General features: G+C 42.4%; 1 long non-coding RNA gene across 1 annotated transcript; it reads right to left on the bottom strand.

The window, feature by feature from the left end:
- Nucleotides 1-2,771: 2,771 nt before the first annotated feature.
- Nucleotides 2,772-19,064, bottom strand: LOC125019151. Its single transcript, XR_007114035.1, has 3 exons — nucleotides 18,858-19,064; nucleotides 17,656-17,730; nucleotides 2,772-3,524 (listed from the first exon to the last, which is right to left on the bottom strand). It is a non-coding gene; the product is annotated as an uncharacterized LOC125019151 (long non-coding RNA).
- Nucleotides 19,065-25,289: the final 6,225 nt, after the last annotated feature.

Here is a 25,289-nt window from a genome sequence, read left to right as displayed (position 1 = left end):
CGGCTTGAATTGTTAACACACATTGTTTGACATTGTCGCTGCTACATTTCCCTCCGTGTGTGCGCTCCCGACGAGGTTATGAGGCAGGTGGAACTCCAGCATTTGGCTCGCAGGTTGCGGCGGAGAGCTTCTCTGGGTTTTTTTTTTTTTTTTTTGCATGTTTGTAAATTGCCACCAGAAGCGAAATAAAATGGTCCCATCTGTAAACCGCGGCTCCGCGGGCCCACTTCAGAGACCTGAGATCAATTTTGGCTGCATTTATTCTGCGAGAGAGGCGCACAATGGGAGTTCGCCGAAGATCAGTTTTCAATTGGATAATAGGGTTGTGAAAAGAGGGGATCTAGAGGGCACTGCTTTCACACATTCTTATGGCTCCATATCTCTGTAACACGAACCGTGTACCGCTGCAGTCTCAACACCTCCATAAGCCTTTTTTTTTTTTTTTTTGTCCCTTTCCTTAATCAGATTCAATTTGCACCCGAAGCAGCAGCGCTGCTGCGTCTTACACAACTACACCGTCAGACGGCTCGTCTTAATGAGACGTTCAAACATATAATCTAATAACGCCCGTGTTTTCTTTTAATTTTACACTTATATTCATGCAAAGTTAGGTTTCAAGCAAAGCAACATGACTTTCTTTCTATCTATCTATCTATGTATCTATCTATCTATGTAACATCAACATAGAGAGAGCACCTAGTTTTATAACATGCTGCCCACACTGTCTTCCTCCCCCTCCTCCCCCTCCTCATCCTCCTCCTCCTCCTCCTCCTCTCTCCTTTAACCCACTCCAGCCACTAGATGGGGTATGATAACCACAGAGAGGCTCTCCCAGTGGGACTCCTCCAGCTCTGGTGGTGGGTGCTGCTGCTGCTGCCGCTGCTTCTTCTCCTCCTCCCTCCTCCTCCTCCTCCTCCTCCTGGCAGAGGTGAGGAGAGAGGAAATCGTCTGCCAGCTTTACCACAGATTCCTATCGTTAGCCCCCTCGTTAGTTTTTAACCGCTTCTTCGCCGTTTTTTTTGGATAATTCTCAGGACTTATTAAAATGTTTTAAATCGCTCGTCACGTTTCCACGACGTTGCGAGCGGACAGCGCCGGTAAAAGTGTAAAAAAAAAACTAGCTCCGTCGCAGACGTTACTAGATGTTTTTTGATAGCAATAATAATAAATTTGCAGCTTAAAGTTGCAGATTTAGTTTTTTTTTTTGCAATTACAACTGATATTTTAGATGCAAAATCCCCTTTAAACCTGTTTGATCTAGACATTGATAGTGATACATGCTAGTAAATTATGTGTTTTGACCAATTTAGCAAAGTGAGCTAACTGAGTCTCCAAAACAGTGTCTTTTACTTTAACCAAATGTAGTCATTATCTTAAATACGGTAATTAAATTTGCATTCTGTGAGTCGGTTCACACGTTTGAGTTGCAGCACACACACACACACACACACACACACACACACACAGACACACACATGCACAGACACACACATGCACAGACACACACATGCGACTATGACCTTCTCCTCTGCTCGGATCATCGCTCTGATTCAGCTGTAGAGCAGCTTATACGTTTGACTTTTTTGAAACCTGTGAGTGTCCGAAGGCAAATATTAAATCGCTCTGAGCAAATTAAAACATGTTAAATGCATTAAAACGCAAAGAATCTACAGTAGGACTTAAAAAAATAAAAAATACTACAGTGACGGGTATGTGTCCAAACTCTCAGGGGTCTCACAGGGATCCCCACTCTAATGAGGACGTCTTATTTTACCCACTAGAGCTTAAGGTGGGACGTGAATTTAGTGGTTTTTTTTTGGGGGGGGGGGGGTCTGATATCTCCCTCCTACAGTTCAGAAAAAATAACAATATTCAGTTGATTAGTTGAGGATCTTTCTCTCTGCACTCGGTGCACATCGAGCACCGTGCCAGCCGGTGATTTATTAAAAAAAAAAAAAGAAAAAATAATAAAGTGAAATTTTAATTTGTCTACTGAATTTATTTCATTTTCTGAAAGCGCGGCGTCTGGATTACTTGTGATCATAAATTGAGACCATGAACTTTTTTTTCTTTCTTTCTTTTTTTTATTTTTTTATTTTCCAGAAACAGTTTGTGTCTCTGCCCCGCGATTGGTCCAAATCTGTCATAAATTCATAACGTGCACTGTACTCGCGCCTACAGCCGTCACAATGGTTAAACAAATATTTTGGGGTAGACCTCTGGTAATTGCGTTTTTGCTCCTGCTAGTGAATATCATTTCCAACAGTTACTGTATTCTGCTGGTGTGTGTCTGTGCATGTGTGTGTGTGTGTGTGTGTGTGTGTGTGTTGTCTGCCAGCGAGAGAGATCTCTGAAGAATATAAACAGCAGCGTGGTTTTCTTGAGCTCTGTAAATCATTTTTCAGACAAACTGAAAGTATCATTTCTTTCGGCGCTTTCGGTGGCAGAACTCCTGTAATACCTGTGATATTCTCTCAAAATAAAAAAAGTGTGCGGCTGGAGATGGCTTTGAACTTTATACACACATATATATATATTCCTGAGAAGATATAATTGTTTCACAGTCCCTCAGTTTTATTGAGATGTTATTGAAATTTAAAAGTACTCACAGAGGAGCCTGCAGTAATAATAACGCTGTGCTGGTCGTATTCTAATGATCTCAGTGAGGGGAATCTATTCCTCTTTATCTGCATTAATGCTTTAAATGGTTCACAGAGAGTTCATTCACATCAATGGCCAAAATAGATTTATTTTACTTGGGGCACCTATGTCAACAGTAGTTACAGGAATTGCTCTGGATGCGATCCCATTATAGGATGTCAAATATTTTGATGCCTTCGGTAAATGGCAGAATGGTGCGGAGGACAACAACCGGATGGCAATTCTGCAATTCCTGGATCAGAATAAAAAAAAAATACACAGGCTGTCTGCTCACCTCTCGCAATCTCAGGGCTCACCCCGGCCGGGCAACGTAATACTGAACAATGAATTTTAAATAAAGTCAAACATTTGCTTCACGCTCGTCTACAGTTTAAACAAGACATTTCTGATGGAGACGTGTGGATTTATTGTAAGTAAGAGATATAAGAGATAACTTAATCCCCAATTGGATTGTAAACCCCACCTCTACTTCGCGTGGCTCCACCCCGTCACATCGCTTTCTTGACCTTTTGTCTCATTTCTCGGCGGGTAATGAATGCTTTCGGACCATTTTCAGACGAAAGGATCTTGTACATAGTCCAGACCATTGGAATGTCATATCAGGAAAATCACCCAATCAGCATGCGGGTGTTGAGAGCAAACAGAGAGCGAGGCCGTTCGCCGGCCGCGCACGGAGCAGCGGAGGACCGGGTCGTCTGGATGTCAATATAATAGACTGGCTTATGATGTGTAAATAACACACCACTTAATGGTCCTCTCCCACTCTGTCAGAGCGTTTTGAATCTCGCGGAGGGACGGCATCTTCCTCTCCCCTCGCTACCGCGCGAGGCCTCTTCATCCTCTGCTCGTTCAGAACGAAGGGACTACAGTAAAAAAAATAAATAAATAAAATGTCTTAATAGTACTTTATTTTACTGTATTTGCTAGTGAATTGGTGGTGAAATGATATATAATGAATATGAATGCGAAGTATACTTCTCTTGAATACAGCTGTTTCCAGTTCCCTCAGCTAAAACCGACTGTATCTTTTTTTTAATCACGCGACCGTCTCAAATTTAAATTGAAGTTATTTTTTTTATATCTTTGACACAAATCTTCTGCATTAGTATTTTACACGTCACAAAGAAAACACCTTGAAAGAAGAGTTTTTCTTAAAAGAAAAAAAGTACATTTAAAGGCAAATTGAAACTTTATTGAAGCTACTTATTCATTAAAATAATCAGTTTAAATCACTTTTTATTTTATGTGTTCCTATTCCTGATTATTTGCTACAGATGCGTAATATAAAAAGAAATAAATAACTAAACCAATAGTCACTAAATTGCAAATTGTAAAACTGCAGACATTATTTTTGCACTTTCAATTTTTCTGCATAATTCATTTTAATTCTAAATGCGCCGGAAAACCAGCAAAAAATAAATAATAAATGAAATAAAAGTACTTTCACTGCTCACTTCTTGTTCACCCCAACACTTTTACAGTAGTTGTTCAACTCGAATAAATATATTTAAATAGTGTGTGGCGAACATTAAAACCCTGCATTTGCTAAACATCGCAATTAATTCTGCTAGATGAATGAAAACACGCGGCGCCGCAGACGCATTTAAAAAATATTTACAAAACAAATATGCCCCCGGGACACACTATGACACATAGGCTCGTGTACACACACATATATATATATATTTTTATGATTTAATAACTACAATACACACTCTCTCTTTTTTTTGTGTGTGTTTGATGTTAGGTGCGCTTACAATGGTGGAAAACACCATGACATTTATTACAATAGCCTTGAAATTACAAGACTAAGTCAATGACACACTCTCACTGTGTATTTGCTTTATTTGTTTACAAATTTGAACAATTTTTGACATTAATACAATGCAGGGGCTTTCTGTGTTAATTTCACACCCGGCGCCACACAAATGAATTGGGAGCTCTGTGTAGTTAGAAGTTAGAGGAGGAGGAGCAGGTCCTGTTTACTGATACCAAAATGAAACACCTACACACACACACACATATGAAGGAGTACAGACTATAAGTTGCAGCCGTTTAGATAATAACTTTCACGATTACCATCATTCACACCTGCCGACGGCACACATCAGGTGTCACCACCGTCCGCTTGCAGACCGGCTGTACATGTGATACTCCCCCCGCCGCGGTAATAAATAGACGTGACCTCAGCGAAACGTATCACTCATGAGCCGTCTTTGATTCGGTCACTATTTCCGTCGGACCCGGGAGACGGCAGCGGGTTCCCACATCCACTGACCTTGGGAGTCTCTTAAGAGCTCTTTCCAAAGCCCCCGCCGCTCAAGGTTGCATCCAATCTGTCTGTTGTTTTTCTACATTAGCGAACCTCAAACCCTCCTTTTCGCCCTCCCCGGAGCGCCCCCTCTCTTGAAAACTAACACCTGAGCGGGCGCGAGGGGGGCCGCGCCCGCTCGAGAGGCCGGTGTGGGAGCTCGCAGGGTTGAGGCGGGTCAGATAGGGCGATCAAAAACAAAAGCGGAAAGGATAAAAAATATAATTTTACCTCCCCCATAATCCCGGGCTTCCAAGAATGACCTTTGATCTCGCAGCATGTGTGTGGTGCGCTGAGCCGCCTGCTTCGCGCCGCGCGCCGCTCTGATCCTGGGAAGCAATCACCGAGCGCGCCGCTATCAGAAAGGGCTGCTTGGGGGAAACACTCTAAGCCCGAGTCTGGAGGTGAGCGGCGAGCAAAAAAAAAAAAAAAAAGCAAATGTGCAGGGATGGAAAAAATAACCAAGTGCAGCCAACCACATAGAAAGCCTGATGGGCCAGAGCAGTGCATGATAAAGGTAAAGTGGATACAGTATCTACAACACAGCCTGAGGCCGACTGTGATTCAGCAGCAAACAAAAAAATGGAACGATCTTAACTGGTAAATTGGTGGATTTAGTTATTTATTTATTTATTTTTTGATCACTTGTTTCAATTAAGAAATGCGTTATTATAGTAGGTTTTGCACGAATAAGGCGACCGCGCTATAACCTTCTGGTCTTTTTCATGACATGCAACCACGTTGTAAAATCTTTTGTCGAAAAAAAAAAGTTAAATTATATTTCCAACTAAGACACATTTCCTCAGTGTTTTCCAAAAGGTGTCAGGTCCAAGCAGCGAATGCATAATCACCGCTTCACAAGCTCCAGCCTGATGCCCTGGGCACAGCAAATTCCCTGCATGTGCGTTTATTTGATTGTTTAAGGGCGATTTCCGGAAACCGAGTTTGGGGACGGCCAGGAGCTGCCTTGTAACAATTACGGGGTTAAATGGCAGTTGGCCACACAGGAGGGCATTTGCCTGCTGGCAGCCCCCTTCCTGCTCTGCGAAGGGGTCAGAGGTCGCAGACTTTTCAGGAAAAGTCCATTTCTCAAGCGCCCCTGAAAACAGGTGGAGGGGCTGGACGGCGGCTGTTTATTTTAAAAAAAGCACGAGGAAAAAACGGGACGGATTAAACACAACGTATGTAGAAACGGGGGCCGTGTATGTGCCCCCAACTGTACCTGGACGCAGATTCTTCTCAGGATCCGTCAACATCCTCTCAGAATCCGCCCGATCTCGGAAACGCTCCGAGTCTTTTTTTTTTTTTTTTTTTTTTTTTTTTTGAGACTCGCTGCGAAAAGCGGTTTCATCTGTGTTTGCGCTCTAAAGCGACTCCGGTTGAATGAAAGAGGCCGATTCAGAGAACGAAGACGTGTTTTGTGAAGACTCAATCACTGGAAGTAGCGTTGCAAATATAATAATAATGGCGGTTGGGTGTTTTCACAACTGCGTGTGTAGATGTTCAATCAGTGGGAAAGAGTTAACGCACTGATTTTAAAGAAAGAAAGAAAAAAAAAAAGGCCAAAAGGCAACTCGGGCCGAACTCGACCCCTCAGTGCTCTCGCTATTTGGATTGGTTAAATCGCCGGGACCTGGAGCTGAACCCATCAGGAAGGGCTTAAGTGTTTAGGATTAGGGATCTAAAAGGCATTTGGAGGCCCTGAACCAAACCCGCAGGACCGGGGCGGAGGAGAGCCCTGGTGTTTGGCCTGCGCCGTAATCAAACAGGGGGGAGGCAGGGACCTCAGCACACCTGCAGGAAGGGCCCACAGCAAAGGAGCGGGGTCCCGAGGAGCCGAGGAGGGTTTAGGCCAGGCAGCAGAAGGGCCCTTTTTTTTTTTTTTTTTTTTTTCTTGCGGGTTTCCAGAGTGACAACAGCTGGGGTGGTGTACGGTGGTGTGGCCCAAGGGCAAGGTCAGCCCGGGCGGACCGGGGGGAACAGCGGGCGGATTGTTTTCACGTCGAGCTAGTGAAAACAGCAGCCGTGGAGATGCTGAATGCGCCAGCTGCGGTTGCGGATTTCTAGTCCACAAGCCTGACCCCATATTAACACTATGAAGGGAAGCTGGATCGCTAATGACCAGTGGCCTCTGGCCTCACCTGAGCTCCTCCAATACAGCAGCCAGACCTTCTGGACGCACTATATGTAAGCAGATTTAACGCAATTCATTCACAGCGCTTAACGCTTTTAGCTCGTATTTATAAAAGCCGATCGAGCGTTGATCACTTTAAATTTTTTGGAGCTACTTTTAATGATGAAAATAATAGTAATAATAAAATATATAATTTAATTTACATGCAATTTCTGGGGTAGGTTGGTGCGTGGTTGCAGCACACAGACAGTCCACCTGAATCCACCCATGAAAGCGTCAGGAGATTCACACATGTCCCCGGGCTTAATTGGGCCGGACAGTTAACATCAAAGAAGCCGGGCTTTATGTGTAATCTGCTCGCTCCTCTGCCACATTCTCATGCCGCCGCTTTTTTTTTTTTTTTTTTTTTTTATATGTTCAAACGTTGTAATGAAGGTCATTCTCCATCAATTCACTTTGATCTAAAATGACAAAAATTTAGCATTTTAATAAAAATTTCCTCATCGCTTTCAGCGCTCCGGTTTGCCGCCTCGTTTCCTCGCTTTTTCTCCATTTTTCTGCTCGTCTTTTCTTCCGCTCTTTCTCTATGAAAACAACCCGGCTTTATACGAGATGAACTGCAAAAAAAAAAAAAACGGATCGCTGTAAAAATACACTACAAGTCTCATAATCAAGCGTCTGACGTGCCCTAACACCTGCAACTGATGTGTAATTAAACTGTGAGAAACTGCCGTGCTTTATAATGATGAGCCACTTTTATAGGCGCTACAGTCAATTATGTGCAAAGTATGAAACATTTTTCACCGTGATGAAACTCATCTCGGTGGAAATTCCCTCATAGCAGACTAAAGATTATCATTTAGCCTCTTAAATTGAAGGTTTGTTTATTGCCGCGCCACTCTGGAAACCGTTGGAAACTAAATGTAATAGCTCTCTTGGTATTCTGTTATAAAATAAAATGAAAAAAAAAAAAGAAAAAAACCACACACATTTCGCTTTGAAGGAACGTCGCACACCACGGCGTGCTCAGACACCATCGTGCATCTGCGCGTTATAATGAGAAATCAACTGTCTGCAGATCAGCTGCTGAAACGCTGTAACGAGCCATGAGCGCTAATACTTGAGGATCAGTTGCACTGGATGAGGCGGCTTTATCCAGTTATTAGGGTAATGTAATGGAGTCTCCTAATCCAAACTCACCAAACCCTTCCACCGTAGGGGGCACAATGGTGAGGCAACACGTTATTCCGCCACAAAGCTGACTTCCCCGCTAATGTAGCAGGACACTGAGGCTCACGCCCCTGTTCAAACAAGTCCTTCACAGTATCTCCCCATAAAATGATTTTCTCCCCCTCTTTCTTTCTCTCTCTCTCCCCTCGTTTTTTTTTTTTTCCCCCCACTGCTAACACCCTCTCCCTCCAACGAGCGCTCTTGCTGGCAAGGCACATTGTACGCCGCTTAATGCCAAATTAAACCCCAACTCTTTTATTTTAAATGAGAAAAAAGCCAGTGAGAGAGAGCGCTGACAATCTTGATTAGGCCCCGGAAAGAAGAAGGAGGGGAAGAGGAAAAAAATTAAACGGTATAAAAAAAAAAAAAAAAAAAAAAAAAATATAGAACATTACATTAATGCCGTCCGGCACAATTGGTGCTAATTGGCAGATAATCCAGGAGCTCTGGGCTGACTAATGCCGGGCTGAGCGTAGGAACAAGCAGGGCCTCTAGTCCTCTCCCACCGCAGAGTCCTACAAGCCATGGGATGGGGTCAGAGCGCGGTGGAGGAGGAGGAGGAGGAGGAGGGATTAGCGCTGGCATTGTTGGCTCTTTCCAATGGAACATGACCTTGAAGAGAGTTTGGTTCACCCCCCCACTTCACCACCTCCTCCTCCTCCTCCTCCTCCTCCTACTTCCCAATATTCCAGCAACATGAACTTTAATAGGAGCATAATGGGCAGTTCCACAGCGCCAAGAGAAACACGTGAAACACGGAGCGCGCACCCAAAATAAAACCTGACATTCCAACACCTTTGAATCTGAACCCCGTCTCGCTGCACTGACGCGACCTCAGCGTCGCAGGTCTCCTCTCGAATTAGGAATATATATATACGGCGTTTAACAGCTTAAAGGGGGGGGGAACGTATAATTTATGCACAAACACAACCCGGCGAAAAGCTAATTTTTGTCCAAACGGAACGAAAACAGTTTATCCTGGATGCTCCGCGCGTTAGAGAAACAGTTTTTTAATAACGCTTTCGGGCCCAGAAAACAGCTGCTCCTTCTGCGACAATAAAGTCAAAGTGTGCCAAAACAAGAGTGGCGATCCAAAAGTGCTGTGGGAAAGCCAGTAAACGTTATGTGTTTTGAAAATGGTTCCGATAATCTTTATCCTAATCCCTTAATTGGGAGTCAATGTGGTCTCCGGCGAACGCACAAAAGCCGCCGGCTGCAGGGAACTCGGGACGGAGGGAGACGCTCTTAAAGGGGACCATCTACACCTGGGCGACGAGCGCGCTTTTCACTACTCGAGAGGAGGCTTTCAAGCAAGTCCTTGGCTGTGAAAGTTCCCATGTTAAAAGCGCTACCTATTAAGGTACATCCGAAAGAGATGTATTTCCGCACAGTGTTTGAAGATTTTTCCCATTTGCATGAAAAAAGCCCCCCCACCCCCCCCCTTTGCAAAACTGTAACTTGTGAACTGATCAAAAGCCAGAGGCCGTTCTCGAGTTGAATGGCTTTTCCCCCCCCTTTGACACGAAAGAGGCTCTCTTGAGGCGCCTTCGCGGCGGTGGCCTTGGAGGTTAGGAAAATGTAGCCCCTCAGACCATACGGGACTATTCTCCGGGAGCCCGGACAACACTCGAGTCTGCGGCGACAGAAAAGAGCCGATTTGCCGCTGTGGATCAGCACTTCAACAGGCCTCACTAACATTCCATAAGAGGGGCTTTTACTATTCCTTTGGACGGCCTTTCATGTCGAGAGGAGTGTGTGTGTGTGTGCGCCTGAATGTGTGCATATGTGTTTTTCATGTGCAGGTCTGTGGAAAACCCGTGGCTTATTTTTTAAAAAACGCTGAAAAATATATATTAAAAAAAATGACATTAAATGGCACAGAAAATATCCCGTTTCCTTAATCGCGTTAGAAAAAGACGCGGCCGAATCTCGTTAAGATCCTGAAACATAAGAAAGTGCGGCGACGCAAAAGGAAAATAAACGTCTTATTAGGGGTCCCGCGGGGGTCGAGCGCGCACAAACACGCATGTTTGGCCGAATGTATATTGGCGCAATCTTCCCTTGCAAACGTCTTCAAAGTGGAGAGCGGCGCGATAAGAAGCATTTGTTATTCTTTCCGGGTCTGTTGAATGTGTTTTGACTGGACGCTTCGCTTCGGGAGAGGAGCTGCGAAGCCTTTGCCGAGCACCCGTGACGATCGGGGGGGGGGGGGGGGGGGGGGGGGGGGTGGAAGTGTCGGGGGCCCGGTCCACGTCCACGGCGGGCGAGCGAGCGGACCCTCCACCCTCCACCCTCCACCTTTCTTCCCGCTCTGTGACTCAGCTGGTTTCACTTAGAGAACACGGAGGGAGAGAGAGAGCGGGTCACGGGGTCACACCATGACCTCATCAAATTAGCCCCAACCGAGTGAGGTGTTTAGCGCGAGTTAAAACAAGTAATCTGAAGGGCATTAAATGCAAATGCGACGACCATATGCCCACTTCAAACGCGATAGCTCCCATCCAGCCCCCCCCCCCTTTTGCCCTCACACACACACACACACACACAGCGTAACCATTCACATGTCTCACAGAGCGAAGGGGTTGTGGGGGGTGGGGGGCTTGCTGTTAAGATGACAATGGGTTTCTGTCATGCCGACCAGGTGCAAAACATTTCAACCGCTGGCCAAGTTCGGAGCTGTTTGATATCTGTTAGGGCGAAACATTCGCAACAATAAGTCTGCAACTGAATTACTCCTCGCCCCCTTTGAAAAGCAGATACAGGATCTCCTACGCGTATTTATTATCTGCACGAGTATCACTTTTCATCCTGACCTTAAACTTGGAATATGGAAATAAATGGGGAGACGCTTGCAAAGGTTATCCAGCGGTTCACGGAAGAAAAATCTTTGAAAAAAAAAAAAAAAGAAAAAGAAAAGGGGGGGGGGGGAGCGGGAGTGCTGTGCTGTGAGTGCTGTGGAGTGTTGTGCTGTGCTTCATAAACGCCATGTGGCCCCGTTAGGTTGAAGCGAGGGCCCGGTCCAGGCTGTGGAGATTATGGGAGAAGACTGATTTTGCACCCCCTCGGGCGGCGGCCAGGGCTGGGAACATGTGGCAGCTCATATGTGCTAATAAGCACCTGTGGAGAAGGAGGGGGAGGGAGCAGAAAACCCCCGCCGGGCTCTGCAGCCGTGCCACCTGCACAGACCTCCACTGTGCCTCCTCTGACTCAGTGAGGCCGGGAAACCTGACGAACAAAACTAGCACGCTGGAGAAGCTGGAAAGCACGATTTCTTTTTTAGCGTCTGCCCATTGTTGCCGCCCGCTAACGCGCCTCGAGCGAACGCAGACGTTATACGGGCGGCGGTGCGCTTTCTTTTCCTTCACTTTTCGACTTTCTAGGTGGCACATTTATTATGCACAACAACTTTTTTTTTCCTCTGTTGAGCGCTACTTTAGGAAATATACTATACACATCACTTCCCGTGCAGCAGTCGCAAGAAATGCATCCGAGCAAAACTCCGGCGGATTCTGAATGAAAGCGTCATTGATTGATTTAAACGTCTTAAGCATTTCTGACCCTCTCCCCCCCCGGAAAACGCCGGCTAATGACGGCCGCTGTGATACGAGCTCGTCCGGTACACAGGCTGAATTTAGCCAACTCTCAGTGATGCAGAGCAACTCCTCTGAAATGTGTCATGAGTCGCACATTGAGGCCTGCGCAGACTCGCATAAAAGTCTCACTTGTTCCAGGTCGATAGTGCGAGTTGAGTGTGTGTGTGTGTGTGTGTGTGTCTGCAGCGCAGATTTTTCAGCCTTCATCTCATTCAAAAACGGCGCACAGCTGCTTACGAGGAATGCGAGAGCAAAAAGAAGACATTGTGGGAGAGCGCTCTCCTGTCAGTCAAAAGAAGTCTTATTAAATTTGTTTAAGCTGTGAAAGCATCTCGGAGAAAAGAAACAATGTTCTTGGTGTGCTCCTCGCGGCCGCCGCTTTTTTCCTCCTCGACTCCAATCGGGACAAATGTTTCTTCAAATTAAGGTGGAAAAAGTATTAGATTTATACTAATAAAAAAAAAATTTAAAAAATGAGAACACAGTCCATCACTTCACTGAAACTCCCAAATCCACGTGAATAGGTTTTTTTTAAAGTTTAAGCACAAATGAGTTCTTCACATGCTCCGTCAAGCAACGCATCTCAGCAGCACATGTTTGTATGTGTGAGGAACAGGCAAATACCTAAACGTCGGCTTAAAGCATCGGCCGTCGGTGTCTCCAGTTTATGGATCCCTCTTGCTCGTTCTGCCATCGCGGCCCTACTGCAAAACCACATTAAAAAAACCTGCCACCATTTAGAAAAATATGCATCCTTGTAATCTTTAGAAAATCTACTTTGAGCCGTGAGTGATGTACTTATGCATTTTCAATGGCCGAACGTAGAGACTTAATCAGCCCCCCGTGTGATTTACGGCATTTCATATTTCTCACATCTGGATCCCATATATACAGGAATATTTAAGACACCGCTTTACTACACGCCGCATACTTCGTTGACAATTGAACTGCATCGCCACAAATATCCTCCTCTCTGCGAGCGAAGCGCCAGAAGTGAGAAGGGACGTCTGCGTGGAGCGAGGAGGCAACGATCACCAACGCAAAGCAATAACTCCGCTGTAATTCAGCCCAAACGTATCACAGCTCTTCAGACGCCTCATATAGGCAAGCGGGAAAATATTTATATTAATTTATATTCAATATATCAAGGGCATTTTCAGACTTTTTTTTTATCCAGAGACTATAACCTCCTTTCTCAAAAAGAAAAAAACACTTCTTCAAATAAACTTTCTTGTTATTCTCGAAGTTCACCGAAACATCGTTAATAAAATTTTCCAATTCGCAATTTTAATTGAACAACAGCGCATTGAGAGAGAGAGAGAGAGGGAAGTTGATATTAATTTTCTAACCCAGTTAAGAATGTTTGAGGAAATTAGCCTGTGTCAGCACAAGAGCTATCGGCCACATTATGAGATACCGCACGTTTGAGTGGATGTTAACTTCCGTGGCTGGAAAAGCGATACGAGCACGCGCACGTCATTAATGGAATGAATTCACGTCAGCATCAGCAAACTGCATAGTTTAAGCTCCGCTGTGAGATCCTTCCATAAACTTAACAATTTATCCGGTAATTTACAGCGACTTCAACCCATTTTCCTTTCTTGAGGTACTGCTGACTATGTCAAACATTAGAAATTACTCTCTCTGCTTGGTGTAAACCGAGGAAAAAAAAAAAAAAAAAAAAAAAGCCTCTGCATTCTGCACCTGAGAGATACTGATGCAATTAACCGCGCAAACACATTTCACCTTTTAACAGACGTAATGAAAAACATTACAATGTTAATTTAGTCTAAGTGCACGGCTGCGACAAAGCTCTGATGAAAATGGTTCTGCGGACTCTATCGAGTGTGAGGAACTTTACATGTTTTTTGGGCGTATTTTGAGGGACCGCGCACAATAAACAAACATCAATGAAGGGACGCGCTGTTCCCAAACACTGCGCGTGCTGTTCAATGCGCCGCGGTGGCCGAGACTAAACCCGGTGTCCGCGATATTTGCATCATTAAATTCAGTTGTAGTCAAACTGGCTCAACACGTTTTTTTCCAGCGTTTCCAAACCTCAGGTGAGAACTTGTGAGTTTTTCCTCGCAAATTATAAAGTATTAAATGTTGATCTTACGCTAATTGAGAAGTTTACATTCTAAGCGACCACTAATAGGAGCCCTTTGCTTCCAAAATATTCCCTCCCGAGCCGCCGTTTAATAACATTTCTGCACGTCTTTCATTGACCCGACAAAGGGCCGCGTTCTCTAGTTTACACGACGCCGTCGTGCGTTCTGTGAGAACCGCAGAGTTTACGCCGCGGACCGTATTTGCAGTTTAAATGAAAATAAGCCCCACACACACATCTCAAATCCCTTCCATGAGACCCTCTGGGCTTTTGCCCCTTGAAGGAGCAGAAGTCTTTGATAATGACTACAAGTTTTAGACGAGTGACCCCCTCCGCCACCACCGCCCCCCACCTCCCTAAACTTCTAATAAATAGCTTCAAACGTGAAGGATCCTGATCAGCGCTTTGAGCAAAGGAAGCATTGCAAGAGCATGAGATCAACCCCTGGATTATTCTTTCCTATGCTGAAAAGCGGCTCTCTGCAGCTCTTGGCCCGGGTATAATACCCATTGGTTTGCCACAAGGAACACTATTCGGATTAAGTGGTGCCCCTTTCACATAAGCAACAAGTGACAAAGAAGGAGATTGGGCAACTAACCTGCTGTTTAGATAAATAAAGGTACTCTATCAGCTCTAATAATTGCTATCCCCCTCTCCTCTTGCCCCATTGTCCGCTGACAAGTGCCGCTTGGCCTCCTTCTAATTGCTGACAGATTTGATTTTTCAACGACAGCAGGAGCTCTGTTTGTGGCCTTTAGATCAAGTAATTACTCTCCCTGTCCCCCCCCACCCCACCCCCAACACACACACACACACACACACACACACACACACACACACACACACAACCGCCACCAACACCACCTATTTTGTCCTAAACCCTCCTCCTCCGAAGCTAAACGTCCCGCTTCTGTGTGAATACATTTCAGTTACGTTTAACAGCGTTTTCAATAAGTGCTTGTAATTATCCACTACTACTACTACTACTACTACTACTACTACTACTACTAATACTACTAATACTACTACTACTGGGTAGCATGCCAGACCTGGACCAGATATTTCAGATATAAACCTTGGAAAATGACACAATAATGCTATAATCAGCACTTTAAAATGTGAAAAGGTCAAAAGTTTAGAAACCAACTTCAAGTTTCTGTTCACAATGTCTTTTTATTAAAAACCAGCTGTAAGTTCTGTGTGTTTTGGGATGTATTTACGGCACGATCAGACTTCGCTTGCTTGCCATTGCTGTGAACCATTTTCCTCAATTTACCTTTAGGTGTACATTAATGTTACCAGACCGGTGCTGAATAAATGTCAGCAAAAGAAAAGAAGGGCTTAGTTTTAGGGTCGAGAAGATTTGCAAGAGTCGCAACAAATCAGTTTGCATTATTTTTACTTTAACTCTTTGAGAGTTTGCATACAAATGTTCCTTGTGGATATACTGATGTTAAAGCCAGAGGATGTTACTATGGAGAAAGTAAATTCTAGGCAAGAAAAACTCTTCTGATATGTTACTCTTTATATAATAATCATGTTTATTTTGATACACTGATGAAACTATGATCTATTACGTACAAATTTGATGTTACTTCCTAACTTTTGGCCTGTATTATATGAACAAAACTTATGATAAAAACTGCAAAATGAATAGTTTAACGAGTCAATATGTTTACAATACAAAAAAAACTACGTTGACAGGGAGAAGGTTTAGGAGTGTGAGGTACAGTATGAGGCTGTGGGGGCATTGCAAACAATAAAATACATCCGTGACTTCTTTAAAAGTTTCTCATAAATTGTTGTTGCTATAATTAGGAGAGATGCACATTCTTTCTACTAACAGTCCTGACAACAAACAAGCCGGCGTTATCCAGAGCTGGAAATTTCCAAAATTGTGCGATCATTAACGAAATGTACCGAAGGTGTAAAACGAGAGTAAAGCAAAGCAGCCGAGAAAGGACTTGAATGAATTCTTCGAAAAAGTGGTTGAGTCTAAAAAACGATTCCGTGACCTTTCAGCTAAAATAACAACTTCGTCTAACAGTAAGAGCTGCTTCTTCTTATTTGTTTTTTGTTTTTTTTTTTTCCTTTAACAAGTGTTGCCTTCGCTCCTCTCTCCTCTGGCCTTCGGGCTGCGTGTAACAAGCGCCGCTACCCCGTGGGAGAGCTAGAGGGCTCCTCCAAAAGCAGCGGAGCCCAGGAGAGCCTCCACAATCACCCCTCGCAACATTTAAAAAGCTAATTATCCCTGGAACAAAAGTGCACTTCATTTTCACTTAACACAATTAGTCATAAACTGCGTTTCTGAGTTCTAAATCTACACAGGCCCCCATTCTCTGCCAATTATTCATAGTTTCATGTTTGTATCACATTCAGAGTTTTCAAAGCAAACATATTTTCAGTGCTGGTGTCTGTGTTAATCATCCCACCCACACATTTCATGGATTAGTCATTCTCATTGCATGAAATATGAACCGGGGTGCCGCTCTGCCAACTATATACATACACATTATCCAGAATATTCCTACTGGGGAGTTTGAAAGGGTTAGGTAGACACTATATATATACTGAGAGAGGGAGACAGAGAGAGAGAATCAATGATTGCTAATCCACTCAACAAGCGGCTGAGATAATTATGCATTTCATAAATGATTAGCAAAATACAGGAATATTTAATCCCTCTTTGCATTGATGTTCTTTAAACAGCGCTTAGGTACACCAGGGCACATGATGAGCATCAAATTGGCCTTTCTACGGGAAAATAGCATATTTGCAGCGAAAAGCCACGTTGAATGTGACCTTTTTTTGCAGGCATTAGAATGAGGTTTTAAACATATTCATAATTGAAAATGGGTAACTATTTGCAAACAGATGGAGGGGCTTAGACTGCACAGCGCCGTTATCGGAATCAATTCAAATTTAAGGGATTAACCATCAGGTGTGCCATTACCGTACATGGATTGAGTTTCACGTATTTATTGACGGCCCCCAAGGAGCCAAACTGGATTTTGTGATCCGCTAAATTTGCCGCGTGTTTCATTGACGAAGGCTATTTTAACTGGTGGCGGGTTCGCGTAAGTGGAGCAGCGACGACGACTCCCGCTAAGGTAAGACGCGGCCGTGGGAGCAGCGAGGCAGCTCCTGTGAATCACACACCTCAGCTGCCTTGAATAGAAATGTCTCGCTAACCTTAATGTTAAAAAAAAAATAACTCCAACAAATGAGAGATCTACTAAAAACCAGTCATTGTAATATCAAAACATCTCCGTACAGTATCGACTGTGTACCATCACAAAAGGTCATGAGCCTCAAATTGCCAATCAGAGACGTCGGCTCGGCTTAATGTCATCAGAGTAACCTTTTGTGGTTGATATGACACAAAAAAATTAGACAATACTTTCAGCATTTCTCCATCATAGACCTTGACCTTTGTTGTCACACTGACACGGGAACAGTTATCAGTATGCCATCGCCTTACCGGAGTGTGACAGCTAATGTGTATTGAAATGTGTTTTAGGGCTTACTAGTGAACTACTGCTGTAAACTAACTGCGATCAAAACATCTGGAGCGACATTAGTGTCAGAGGGTTTGTTCTGGAGAGGAGCGTCTGACCTGATAGAGTGACGACTCCGGAGAGTTCCTTCATCACGACCCCAAGAAGTGTTGAGCGATGGTGTCACATCTCTGCTGCAAGAAACAAACACATAAACACAAGTGTTAAACGTGAATGTTTCTCCCTTTTCACAATTGGAAAAGCTGTGTACCTTCAAGCATTTGTGTTGCGAACCTAATCACCAACGCTACGAGGGCTGCTGCCGCCTGTGACTATCACCCGACTTGACAAGTCAGTCGCGGCGTAATCGGTGAAATGTGTCACTCCCGGGTGTAGGTGCTCACACTTCCCTGGCCTTTAGCACAGAAACGACAAAGGTCATCTTAGCTTGGGTCCTTTATTTCCCAAAAGATGGGGGGACGCTATCTTTTCATTCATGACCTTCTTGACATCGCGTAGTCAAGGAACTTTTTAGATCAGTTTCCTGCAATGTATGTTTGCTGCCAATTTTAAAAACGTTACTTTGCATTTAGGGGTCGGCAACTTTTGTGAAACTGACAAACAAACATAATTTTTAGCTTGTACTCAACATTGATACCTTATAGGAAATGTTTTTTGTTTGTTCTTTTTTTAAATAATGTGTAAATTTCAATGAGTAGCCTATACAGTGACCAGAGCCATATATTAGAGAGTCTGGCCAACTCAAATCATGGGCGCCATGTTTGCTACATCAGAGGGAAGATTCTACAGTGTAACTCTATGGGGCGGATATGCTATGTTGAAATAAATGTCTATTTTCACCATTAAAGGGCCTATAAATGTTATTGCCAACGTCTGTCAATATGTAAAATATTGCTAACACTTAAATATCCCAGTGTCTACTTACTTTAAATATCTTAAATGAGCCTGTAAAATGTTTTGTAGCCCAATCGCTAATGTTTACATTCTCCTCAGTCTCCGTGTTCATCCATCACCGTTAAAAGTTTGAAATTACTCACAAAAAATTATACTCATAAATAATGAAAATTAAATTTTAGTATCATCATTAGTATTCACAGTAGGTTTCACATTATATATGACGCTAGCTGCTACTTTTTCTTTAGTCTGGATAACTAGCTAGCATAAGGCTAGCATAAGGCTTAGTTAACTTCATTCATTTGTAAGGCGGCCTTGGGTGTTTTGGGGCGTTTTAATGATGTTATAGCTTTATTTTTCCTACATAAAATCTTAAGAAACATCAACGAGAGACACTGACATTTACCTCACACAACGGAGAAATCAGTTGATGTCCAGTTCGTCTTTCTGCTTCCACATCTTTCTCCGTTTTTGTTCACTGGGGGAAATTGTGGCGTTTCCCCCGTGTTTTCCTAATCCCGTGCTGGAGCCGTAGGGCTGAGCACCGTGGCATATTTTAACTTTAAATCCAATTTTATTCTCTGTTATTGCCACTTCTCTATGGGTGAATATTGGTTAGATGCACCAGACATGGCGTCCATGAAACACGTGACCAGCTCAGAACCAATCAGCGGTCAGCTGATTGGGGCGGGGCTCCATGATTGATGAGGCGATTGGGCTACACGGCATTTTATAGGCTCATTTAAGATTAAAGTAAGTAGACGCTGGGATATTTAAGTAAGGGCTTTTTCCACATTGACAGACGTTGGCAATAATATTTATAGGCCCGTTAACGGTGAAAATAAGACATCTATTTCAACATAGCACATCCGCTCCATAGGGTTTCACTGTAGAATCTTCCCTCTGATGTAGCAAACATGGCGCCCACGATTTGAGTTGGCCAGACTCTTGCTAACATACTGTCTGTAGGAGTGACACAGTTGCAGTGACTCCTAGCTGCAGGGGAGAGTAATACACTGTGGACACGTTTTCGTAAAATAGGCCTAGCAGCTCTGGAAAGTCCCAGTCTTGTGTTCAGGTGTATTTTGGAAGAGTATTAACTGCACAGTGTACTCCAAATATTTTATAAACATAAATCTTTCCGCGAAATATAATTCAACAACCACGTCTGACACCAAAAAAAAAAAAACAAAAAAACAAAAACTGAGGAAATGTGTGTTTGACCTAGTTGACTGCTTTCTATTTTAAACTCTAAATCTTATTCGTTTTTTTGAGATTTTCTTTTGGTGGCTTCACCATACTCCTAGCTGCTTCCTCGTCTCATTCATTACAGTTGCTCTCCTCTTCAGTTATGGCAGTCCAATTATAGCTGGTTGATCTAAAACACATCACTAATGTGTCAGCGAGGGAAGTGTCACCACAGAAATCAGGATTCTTTAAAACTCTAGTATACTAAAAAAAAACAATAATAATTAAAGATTTACCTTTAACCAACATTGTATGAACACAGGAAAATAAAACATTAACAATATTTTGTATAAATGCACTGTGTTCTTTATTAATAAATATGCAACAGTACAGACAAAAGATGTCATGTATGGGCACATGGACTCATAAACTGTGACTTTACAACTACAAAATACATTGTATGGCTACATTTCATGCAAAATAGTTCTATTGCATATATGAGTTAGTTCCTTAAAGTTTTAGATGACACATTCAAATATTAAATATGAATAAAATCTGAATCAGATGCATTCCATTTTAATTATATATTATATTTCACATGTCTAAACTGTAATACCATTCCTCTCTAAACACAATCTACTTCTCAGTATTGCAAATAGCTCGCGCATAACCATCTAACTGCCATTATTTTTTACTCAATATACATACAGGAATTATTTTTATCTGCATTTACAGGTCTGTCTGTCTGTATTGTGTTAAATGTGTTGAAGAAAATGTTAATGTGAGACTTAATATAACCAAATTGCTATAAACTGTGCAGACTGAGTGGCTGTGTGGGATGTTTATCCTTGTAGAAACTGGTAATGAGATGATTCCATTCTGCTGCGAGCTCTGAACACTGGTAAACGTAGTGATACAGCCCACTCATTTTTTTTTTTTTCTGCAGAGCTGAAGTAATGCTCTTTTACATATGTGTCTTTTTGAATGGGCTTTCCCTCAACGCAATATATGTTTTGTATGTAAACGTCTGACTGCTTATAAGAGTGACGTTATTGGCAAGAGGTAAGATACGCAAAAAGTGGGTACACGATACATTCTTCCTTCTTAGAAAATGGTAATTTGCGAAGGCCCTGTATTCATTTCAGATGTACAATGCAGTTGCATTTTTATTTTGACTTGGGGGAATGTTCTGTTTTATGCAAAAGAGTTTAACTCAATAAATTGGTCTATATTTTCACACGTTCAACTAATAAAATTGCATTTTCAAATATCCAACATGCAACATTGTAGTAAAACTGGACTGAAGAAATACAACTACATAATGCATGCGCCATGTGCTGCAAAACCACCAATTTCTTTTGGACATTTGCAAGCCCTCTACACAGATTATACGAAGACATAAGGAGTTAGAAATGGCCTAACCCCTGTTCTGCCATTCCCAATTCATTCAGAGCTGACAGTTTTGCTTTTCCCCACGAAACATGCTCTTGTCATTAGCATGCGCCTGAACTTTGCCTCATGGTGTCCCTTCTGAACAGTTCTGATGAATTATTTCATCCTGTACGGGGCTGACTGCAGGGCATACACATGTAGGTGCTTCCTCTGGCCTGGGTACTGGTGCAGGACGGACACCTGTTCCCCTGACCCATTAAACATGACCCCAGAGTGTGCTGTTGACATTAAACTGTGCATGTTTCAATGCGCCGGGCCCACAGTAAGGCCACCACATGGATTTCTTACGTTTATCCCATTTATAGAATAGAACATGTCATATAATATATCCAATATTCATCAAAAATATTATGACAACAGTAAAGGGTAGAAAATTCATATCTGAATATTAAAATTTTTGCTCTCTTGATCACTACATGAAGTTTGGGCACATATTTTTGACACATTCATTAATTTAAGTGGCCAACAAACTGAAAAGGCATCAGCTTTAATATCCTTTATCTGATTTCTTGTTGATTTTAAAAGAAAAGAAAAAAACATAATTCGTTATTTGAATTATGCTCCAGTTAATAATCTGATCATTTGAAATTCATTACATTACAACAAATAATCAGGAGCTGCAGATAGAGACAGAGAAAACAGGGACACACTGACAAAATTAATCAGACTTATTAAGATTCTGGGAATCATCGGATGAGTCTAAATTAAGTTGAAATGCACTTTTTCATGTGTAGAAACTTGATATTGATCCACACCTCCATTGTTAATAAATGTCATTTTAAACTTATCTCCGACATATTACCGCTTGTAGTCTCAAAAGCCTTTGGTTAAATTGAAGTGCTTTATAATTAGCATTGAGATACGCCTCATATCAACAGACATACACTCTACAGAAATAGAAATGATAGCAGCCCATCCATTTCTTAACCAGGTCTGGACTGTGTTGAGCAGTCTGTGTTAGCAAAGCAACAAAGCTCAGACATCCTTATATTCACACACTTTTTTCCAGCTCTTTTCTTCTGAGTGCATGACAAACCGAATTCCAGAGAAAATGAGGAATCTGCGGACTGCTGCAGGTCTCCTTCCCTGTTGGACATACGTGAAATATCTTCACAGGAAAGCTTCCAAGGAGTTCAGAAGTTTCAACAACTCTCTGAAATCTACCTGATATTGGTCTAATAATAGAGCTCATATTTTATGATATATTATGATATGAATTTTTAATATACCAGCATACCAGGGTATTTGATTGCACAGCATTTGAAACGTTAAGACACTGTTTCAGACTGTACCATTTTCAATGTAGCGCTGCTAAACACATAAGGTGCGACTGCGTCACTGCGAGGTGTAGTGAAGATGGAAAGGTTTGAAAAATGAAGCACCAGAATGAGAGGACTTGTGGCAAAAAAAAAATAAAAAATGTGCTGTGTCGGTTGTTTAGGGTTTTTTTTAAGGTGACCAGACGTCCTTGATTTCTGGGGACAGCCCCCGTTTTGGATGACCTGTCCCCCGGCTCTAGATGTCTTCAAAAGTGTCCCCAATTTTTGCTTTTTTATGAATGAGGAAAAAAAATGTGGCACGCAGACTACAATTATTACGGTAGCCGGTCTCACTGCTATTGACATTTCAGTCATAGCAGTTTAAATATGAATAAATATGAATAAATATGTCAAAATAAATAAAACCGTAATTTCTTCCCCATTTCTTCATTTCATCTTGATAACATTGATTTTTTTGTTTGTTTGTTTGTTTCTTTTATCTCTGAGCTGTAAATGTCTCCAGATTTCCATACCAGCAGGCAGTGCTAACACGGGGCCATGCAAACCTGTTTTACTACTAGTGTGGGATTATTCTACAATATTTACTCATCACAGTAAAATAGTCCATCCTTAGTCCATCTACTGCATTAATTCCTCTTTCAAACAGTAGAAAAATGTTGTGAACATGTGATTATGCATGAAGAAAAAAAAAATACTCTTTGAAATTTTGAAAAATACCCAGATATATGTTTCCAGTCATACTGCCCAGCCCTAGCTCATAACCAGGGCAACTAATTCTTAAGTTGACCCTTTAAACCAAATGAGGGATCCTCCATGAGACGTTGCTGCATAGAGGTCCTGACTGACCCTCGTTGCTGTCATACACAACATAACAACAGGCCTGTGCATGGCCTATGCCCTGAGGTACAATTGTGGGAGTTTACGGAATAAGGGCTGAATGGTTGGGGTCAGCAGCCTGGTTTCCACAACACATCTTACACACAATACAACACAAGGTTTGCATCTGCACACTCATACAGTAAACCGAGGAGGGGTGAGAGATTTGGAAAGAAACACGTATTGAAATAAGAAACCTGTGCACACTATTTTCTTTTCTTTCTTTTTGCTTAATAGTACTTGATGTTGTGCTTATACTTGATTCAAGTTGAGATATGATGAGAAATGAGCTACTTGACATTTCCTAATTTCTTTCTAGATGTTCCTCCGAGCACAAAACGCACCAGCGGCGAGTGGTGTTAGTTCCAATAACTCTTTTTGAGGTTATGAGGCAGAAATCAAGACCTTTAGGGAGTCACCGGCTGACATGTTGCCCCAGCTTAGCGGTCCTTTTTAGCTCCGCTCGTCATGCTGCAGTTGCACATCTGCACCTATATATCAAAGCCATGCACAAAAACATTCCTAAGAGCAAAGCAGGGGTGATTTGTGTGCCTTTCTCCTTCTTTTTTGATTAAAATTCATCTGTGATCTAACTGTTCTCTCGGCTAAAAGCTGTACCTTTTAAATCAGTCATCTGTCCAGGACTTAGACCTGCACCACATTAAGACCAGCACCGACATCACAACTGTTTCCCTGCAGCGCCTCATGCCTCTTTCATATACATACATATATATATTCTCTTGTCCTAAACAGATGGACAGATGGACCTTGCAGCCAGAGATTTTTTTTTTTTCCAAGTGTTTAATAAATGTAATACAACCTATATGGTGTTGAAGAACGGGTCCTAAAACAGAACCATGTGCACGGATGGCAGCCGTTTGGGGCCACGGCTAACGTGGTTCAACATGTGGACCTGGCCATGCGGGAAGGTTCACTAACATGTTGGGCAGTTTATGACCTTCAGCGTTGTTCCCTCAAAACAGTATCCTTACGTTGCTACTCACTCTAATTTATAGCGTGATATTTCGCTTTTAAACGCTCCAATGTATTCTCTAAGAGAGGAGAGTAATAAAAGCGTACAGGTGATGTTGGAATGCGGCGTCTTTCATGTTTTTTTTTTTATATATATATCTCACAGAGGACATGTACTGAGGTATTATGGTCCTACAGAGGGTAATATATGAAAGTGTTTGACTCATTGTCAAATTAAGGTAGAGTGTCCTGACCCCGCTAGTGTATATGCGTGCCTCTGGTTGTTATTTCATTCAGCTCAACCTGACACCGCTAACCACAACAGATAATAAAATATTCCTGAAAAGGAATGCGAGCAGTGATGGGGCTGGATAAATCATAAACACTTGGAGGCCGACCAGCAGCTGCGCAGTGAGGAGACTGAAGAGCCTAATCAGATCTTGTCTTTGGGTGTAAACAAAACTCAAAGTATTACCGGTAGTACAATGAATGATTGAATCCGTCAAGCCGGTGTAATCTTCAAGCTTTTTTATGGATTAATTTTGACCCACTGCTGGATGTGTCACTGCGAAAGAAATGGTGCACGGCCAAATATTGCGCTGTCCAACTTTATATTGATTTCTCGTAGAAGTGGGTCACTGGGATAAATGCATCTGTCAAAACACTTGCGTTTATTTATTTATTTTTTGCACCGATTTAGGTCAAAGCTGGAAATGGAGGTCATGCTGTTCGCATGTATATTTATGGATAAAACAACGTTCGTATTTCTTATAAAACTATACAACTAATGACTAATTTACAGAAATGTCCACAATGTATTGCAAATATGCAAAACCTCTAAAATTATGGCAAAGAGGAGTAAAACTCCCTAAAAAGGGAAATGGTCAGGACAAAACACATATCTGATTCTGTGAGCCAAAACCTCCACCTAACAGTTTCTATCAGATTATATATCAAAGGTTCCAAAGATATCCCCAAAAATCTGTCAGATAATATTTTTTTTATGTTTTTTTAAATAATATTTCCATTTAGTTAAATGGGGCAGAAATGAAAACACAATGTCTTAGATT

This window comes from Mugil cephalus, chromosome 13 (assembly GCF_022458985.1).
Source record: "Mugil cephalus isolate CIBA_MC_2020 chromosome 13, CIBA_Mcephalus_1.1, whole genome shotgun sequence".
Taxonomy (NCBI): Eukaryota; Metazoa; Chordata; class Actinopteri; order Mugiliformes; family Mugilidae; genus Mugil; species Mugil cephalus.
Note: the sequence above shows the minus strand (reverse complement) of the source record. Positions and strands in the feature narration are given on the sequence as shown.